The sequence below is a fragment of the Pseudorca crassidens genome, chromosome 9 (genome assembly GCF_039906515.1).
Source record: "Pseudorca crassidens isolate mPseCra1 chromosome 9, mPseCra1.hap1, whole genome shotgun sequence".
Classification (NCBI taxonomy): domain Eukaryota; kingdom Metazoa; phylum Chordata; class Mammalia; order Artiodactyla; family Delphinidae; genus Pseudorca; species Pseudorca crassidens.
The window spans coordinates 93605606-93612751 of record NC_090304.1 but is presented as its reverse complement, the minus strand read 5'-3'; the positions used below and the strand labels follow the sequence as shown (position 1 = coordinate 93612751).

At 50.5% G+C, this 7146-nt stretch overlaps 1 non-coding gene across 1 annotated transcript; it reads left to right on the top strand.

Moving 5' to 3' along the window:
* Positions 1-3939: 3939 nt before the first annotated feature.
* TRNAE-UUC (transfer RNA glutamic acid (anticodon UUC)) lies at positions 3940-4011 on the top strand. Its single transcript has one exon. It is a non-coding gene; the product is annotated as a tRNA-Glu (tRNA).
* Positions 4012-7146: the final 3135 nt, after the last annotated feature.

The following is a 7146-nucleotide window of genomic DNA, read 5'->3' as shown; positions in this document are numbered from 1 at the left end:
TGTGCTCGCGCACGCATGTGTGTTGGGGGGGCCTGTGCGGGGGCTCGGGAAGGGGACCCAGGTTGGTCAGGCGGCGCCTCTGAAGGGCACCGTGCCGTTTAGACCCTCCACGAAGCTCCGGTTACAGCAGAGTGCCTGGGGGTGGTTTGGGGAGAGAGCCCCCCCCCGCCCCCGCTTCCCACCTCCCCACCCAACACACACACACACACACACACACACACACACACACACACACACACACACACACACACGGTGACAGCTGTGACTCCACAGTCTCTGACATAGAGCCACAGAGACCAAAGGAGGAGGCCTGCTGTTAGCAGAGTTTTTGGAAAACCCAGCCCATGCCAGGCTGATGGCCTCTTTCTCCTGAGGCTGTTCCTTTGGGGAGAAGGCAGATGTCCCGTCTCCCCGAGGGAAAGCCTGAGCCAGCCACCCAGCTTCTGAAGGGTGGTGACTCCAACAGGCAGCAGGAGGGAGGGGCTGTCTTGGCTGGCTGAGAGGGACACTGCGGGGCACCAGAGTCTGCTGGACAGTCTCCCCATAGCTGAAAAGCCACCGAAGCTGCTGGAGGCAGAGGAGTGCAAGGAAGTCTCACTGAGCACCAGAAAGCCTGAAGTTCAAGTCTTGGGCCGGTGATCTTGCCCTTCTGCCCTCAGTTTTCTCATCTATGAAATGGACTAACACCGCTCCTGACTTCCAAGGGCAATCGTGATGGCAAAATAGTCGAAGAAAGGATTACAATTATAATTCACAGAGCACTCATCATGTGGCAGGTACTATTCTAAGTATGTTATTAACTCACTTAATCCTGCATTAATCCTCACTTAATACTCATTTAACCCTACGAGGTGGATCCTGTTATTAGCCTCATTTTGCAGATAAGGAAACTGAGACACATAAGGTTTAAGCAATTTGCACAAGGTCACACAGCTAGAGCTATTAGGTTCATTTTAGGCTAATTAGGCTACTGGGTCACTTGAACTCATCTGTTACTCATTTCCTCCCCCAACATCCCTCTGGGTTGGTATCCTTGCTTCTACTTTACACAGAACCTAGCAGTAAGTACGAGCCCAGGTCCTCTGTCTCCCAAGCCCACATGTCTTATCATCCTGCTATGCTGCAGAGATGCTTTTCAACTGCAAAGGGCTTAAAAATGTCAGTTATTATTATCCACAAATGTTGGGGATTTCTGCCAAAGGGGAAACTCACATTCAGTGAATTGGAGGTCCAGGGTGCAAAGGAAAAGCTGGGGTTCCTAGGCTGTCTTCTCTCCAAGATCTTCTCTGGGGCAAACCAGACCCTTCCTGCTGTAGCCAGTCAGTTGCTCCTGACCCTGAGCAAAGAGGAGGGGTGGTGGTGGAAGTTATCCCACCCTGTAGCCTAACAGACTCTGCATGGGAAAGTGGGGAACAGGGACCCACCTTAGGTTAGGGGATCACCTCCACGGGTGCCACACCCCAGCTTCCCACGGTGGAGGTGGTGGAGGGCGCAGTGTTTACAAGGGCTCAGCAGAGGGGTGACTGAGCTGAGCCCTCCTATGGGCACCTGGGAAGCTTTTCAAGTGACTCTGGCCCATTGAAGTGGAAGGAAGCGGACCCAGTCTGAACACTGCCACGTGCCAGGCAACGCAGGAGGTCTTTACATACGTGTTGGTCTATTCAGACTTCACACCAATGCTGTGAGTCAGGCATCCATCCTCATCATCATTTCTGAGATGCTGAGAGTTTAAGTGACTTGGACGTGGTTGCACAGAATCTTCTCACTGCACCCCACTGCCTCTCTTAGTTCTCAGCGGGTACAGATGGACCATAATAATCCTGTATTAACCTGGAAAGCAGCTCTGTGGGCCCTCCAGAGGCCTAGACACCAGTGATACCACAGTCCCACGAAGGTCCCGTTTCACAGGGTGCTGGGCTTACCTGGGGCGGGGCCTCGGTCTGCTTGTGACCTGGTGGCACTGAAGCTTAAAGCATTTCTTCTTTTCACTCTGGTCTCTGTCTCCTCCCAGTGCGGGTCCAGGAGTGAGCCCACATGCCAGGTGCCTGTGTGACGAGAGGGAACTCAGCTCTTCAGCTTCCTGGCTGTGTCCCCTGCATAAGTACCTTAGCCTCTTTGAGGCCAAGTCCTCTCATCTCCCTAAATGGTGGCGTGGCCCGAATGAGCCATGGCCCCAGGGGTGATGGGGCCCTGGGAGTGTTGTGCCTTCTGCTCAGCCCCTTGGACTCTTCCTGGGGCGGGGAGGGCCTCACACAGAGCCCCTACCTCTGGGGCTTGGTGAAGTCTCCTGCTGGTGATGAAGGAGGGAAGGACACTTGTATCCTTCACTTTTTTGACGCCAGCAAAGCTCAGAGGCCCCACCTCCACCCCAAGCATACAGTCTAAACACCAGTGGCTGTTTCCAGATGCACCTGCCCAAGGGCAGGACACACGCCAGAGCACCCAGCCTCTGCGCTGAGGTCCCCCCCCGAAACCCAGGAGTCAGATCTTCAGGCCAGAAGAATCATTCCAGGTTGTCATGGGAGTGGAAGAGAAGCCAGGGCTTGTTAGGGCATTTGCTCTTGCTTCTCTGTCGCTCTCTTTGGTGTCACAGCCTCACCAGGAGCCTGGCGAAGCTGGGGGTGGGAGGTGGGCAGTGGGCACTGAGGCAGAGTCCCTACTTCCTTCACACCCACCCACCAGTTCTTAGTTACTGGAAAGAGCAAATGCAAATGGATCCAAAGCACAACATCCATAATGCACTGCCACGCTTCCTAGGGGCTCACTCTAAGTTAGAGCTGGGCTCCTCCTGGGGGCTGACATTTTCCCTGGTTCAAACATCTGTGCCTTGCCAAGCTTGGCAAAAGGTGAGGGAGCCAGTCACTGCCACCTCAAGTCAAGTGAAAGAGAAGAACCCATCCCCACAGGTTCCTCCCACCTGGATGGAGCTCTGGGCCCCACGTGCACTGGCACACGTACACCCTTGCCTGCGCATGCCTGCGTGCATGCAGACTCATGCGTGTACCCCTTCACGAACCCTCATGCTTCCTCAAGCACACACACGTATGTACACGTGTATCTGCCCGTGAGCAACAACAACACGCAAGCATCTGTGAACCAGGGGAGCAGGTCTGCCCTCCCCCATCTCCCCCCACCCCCAAGAGGGGCTGCCAAGGATTTGAAATAAACACATTCTTAGGAAGAAGGACCATCTTTCCCTACAGGCTCCAGGCCAAATCTCCAAAAGAAATCAGACTGGGAGAAAGGAACCACTGAGATGCACAAAACAATGTGAAGAAGAAACTCCAAAGAAACAAATAATCATATTAAAAAAAAGGTGAGAGTTATTTTTCAGCTCACTGGCTTTCTGAAAAGTAATATAAAGTTGGACAGCATCTTCTTGGAATCAACCTTTCTGAGCCGAGGCCCGGACCGCACGCACATCTCTTTCTATTACCCGGAATTTGTATGGTTTCATCTCCTCCGATTTTCTTTCATTTGTGCGCCTGTGCAAACCCCTTGTGTCAGGGGCCTGTTCCTAACCCGACAGCCGGCCGTGCTGGGAGCTGCTTCTCCCTGGCGCCCCGCGGGGCTGAGAATTGAGAGCCTCCCCTGCAGTTCTCCCAATCTAGGCTCTGCCACCCTTGACTCTGTCCCCTCCCTTCCCAGAAGGGCTGCAGACCTCCTCCCTCCCCCTCTCTGCACCAATCTGGCCTTCTTTGTTCCTAAAAGAATTCTCTTGCACACTGTTCTCTCAACCAGGGCTGGAAAGCAGGCCTGGACGGGGTGAGGGGCCCAGGGTCCTGAAGCCCAGAGCCCAACCCAGGCCTGGGTGCAGAGAGGAGCAGAACAGATATTTAATAAATGCAGGAAAGAGCAGGCGTATCAACGGATGATTCTGCCTCCTTCAGGGTGTGGAGGGAAAAAGATTTCCCTTCTAAAATGTCCAGGAAAGGGAATTCCCTGGTGGTCCAGTGGTTAGGACTCAGCACTTTCATTGCTGTGGCCCGGGTTCAATCCCTGGTCAGGGAACTAAGATCTTGTAAGACACGTGGCACAGCCAAAAAAAAAAAAGAACATCCAGGGAAAAGGTTTAAGAAAGGGAGATGAAGAATATTCCTAACAATGACATCCCCTGTAGTTCCAGTCGATTCTCCAGCAGAATGAGCCTGGGAGGACATACCTAATGACGGTCCCCCTGCCTCTCCTCTTCTGCCACCTCCCATCTCGTGACACACACACTTCTGTATGTGCACACATGGACATCTGCCCATGTGCGAACACTGCAAATACACCCATACTGTACACATGCACCCAACCCTGAAACAAACACACATGTGCACCCCTCAAATACACATGTGTATATGCCTCAAACACATCCACACAGATATACACACAGCTCTCAGACAAACACACATGCACACCCTGCAGAAACACACAAACTCGTGTGTGCAGCCCTCAAAACAAACTCGCATGGATGCACACACAATTTCCTCTCAAACACACACACATATGGAGACAGATGCACATGCACTTTGCCTACATTTTAGAGGTACACCAGTGACCTTTCCAGGGACCCATGTCCATTCCCAACTTCTACATCCTGCCCTGAAAAGGTGGGGGACTTGATGGTCTATATCCCTATCAATCTTTGCAATAAACACACCACACAGGGGATGATGGCAGGTTGCATCTTCTTTGCTGCAAAGGGGAATGAAGGGGGCCTGGCTTCCCCCAGCCTGGGGATGCAGTCGTTTCAGTAGAAGCTTCAGTCTTGCACCTGCCCTGGGTCCACCCAGCAGAGATAAGAAATCTCTGTATGGATGTGTTTGGGGTAGGGAAGTGGAGACATGGGGATGTAGGGAAAGTTATTGAATCTTTTCTCCAGAAGAGATTAGGATAGTGCACTAGTCAGGCTAAGCTCATTGCTGTGACAAATAGCCCCCAAATCTCCGTGGATTAGTTCAATCAAAGTTTCAAAGACATGTCTCTCTTCAGTGAGAGATGGCAGGGATGCTCTATTTGATGAAGTATTATTGGGACCCAGATTCCTTCTGTCTTGTTGCTCTGGTGTCCTCCAGGTATTTGGCATATCTTGATTTAGCGGGTGTATGGAAAAGCCAGGAAAGGTTCATATGGAATGCTTTTTATGGGCCATGCCTGGAGATGGCATGCATCACCTCTGCTCACACTCCATAGGCTAGAACACGGTCCCATGGCTACGTCTAATGACAGGAATGCTGGCAAATGTAGTCCAGCTGGGCATCCAGGGAGAAGAGGAGAATGTAGACATTGGTGAGCCCTGCCAGTCTTCATCACACCCAGAATCACACAGCTAATCATGGTGGAATCAGTTTTTTTGACATAGGTCTCCTGATTCCAGAACTGTGCTTGTTCCTTCCAGTACTTTACTTTGAAGCATTAAGCTTTACTAACAGAGCACTGTTCCTTGGTCCTTGTTCTAGGTCTAGAAGTCCTTACATTTATAAGAATATAATGATAATGACAATACTATCTGTTCTATTATGCATGATATCTCATTTAACCCTTATCACCACCCCCTAAGATATGTAGTATAAACCTAGTTTCTAACTGAGCACATTGCAGCTCAGAGAGATTAAGGAGCCTCTCTGAGGTTGTAGGAGAGTGAGAAAGTGAGCCTCAGGCTTTCTGGTCCTGGTCTCCCATCTTCCTCCCTTGCTGCCATGGCTCCCCCTAGACATGAGATTTGAGATTAGGTGGGTGAAGCATCAGCCTTCTTTATCCTGTAGAGCAGACACCCTGGTGAAGCTTATGTAGGATGCAAATGGTGTCAGGAGTGGGCAGAGTTCTTGCTGCCTTTCTGCTCTGGGAAGCATCTGGAAAAATGTGAGAGCCTAGGCCATTGTAGCTTAGTTTAGTTGATAACTGTTTACCTGGAGATATTAGAGGCACTGGGATTTGAATTCTGATTATATGATTCTCAGCAAAGTATCCTGGGTTACGAGTCAAAAGACATTCATATGGAAATCCATCCATAGTTAACTGTGTGATTTTGAGTATCTCATGTAGAGTTTCTGGTGTTCAGTATGACCAGCCTCCCTCCCTTGCAAATTGGAAATTGTAGCCACCACCCTCATTCCAGACCCTATGAGGACATCAAGGCTCCCAGTTGGTTTCCCCAACACCACACAGTTTCTCTTCAAATCCTTCCTGCCCATCCCTGACAGAGTAACTTTCTTAATCACACACACATTTCATCATGTCTTTTTTCTACTCAGCAACTTTCACGACTATCATAAAGTCCAAACTCCTTAGTCAGCCCTCATATTTCTTTATACTCTGCCCCGAGATTACTGGTCCAGATGGAGCACCCTTGACTACCCTAAATATCTCAAATTCTCCTGCCATGCTGCCCTGTTCCTCTCCCTGAATCCCCTTCTCTGGGTGGCCTTCATTGCCAGCCTACCTGTTGTCACCTAAAATATACCTCCCTTAATCACCCCATATAATCTTCACTCTTACATCATTGCATTTGTGCCCTCAGGCAATGTTTGGAGAGGAGGTACCCTGGGTGCCTTGGTCTTATGGAAATGTTTCTTATTTTCTTCAGCAGATTGCCAGCCTCCTCAGAGTGAGAGCTAAGTCTTGTACAATTTGTCCCCTTGGATACAACAGCCCTTGGACAATAGTTTTTGAGTGAAAAAAATAGTCAAAAGATAGCAAAGACTTTCAGGGATACGCAAATGAAAACTTATCTTAGGAACCTCATTAAAGTTTTTTGGACTCTTTTCTGCCAGCCAGGGATCATGGGGCAGCTCCCACATCTTGGAGGGCTGGTAACCTCCTTGGGTTTATCTGCAAGAGTTTATGGCTGGGACCTCAAATCAGAGACTTGGGGCACTTTGGGTTGTGTTTCTTTGCCCACTAGTCGGGGAGGGGATAAGACCAGTCCTCCAACAGGCTGACCTGTCAGGTAGAAGCGAGCTGGTGTGTGCATTTGGGGAACATCTCAAATTGAGCTCTTTGGGCTTTGCTGCCCACACTCAGCCCCTCCACACCAGGCCAAACTGTAGGCTGAAGCCAGTGGAGAAAGTAATAGATTGGAAGCACGATGCTCAGGTTAAATGGGCCGCTTTGTGGAGCTCATCCATAATCCTGCTGGAGCCCAGAGAATAATACGTTAAT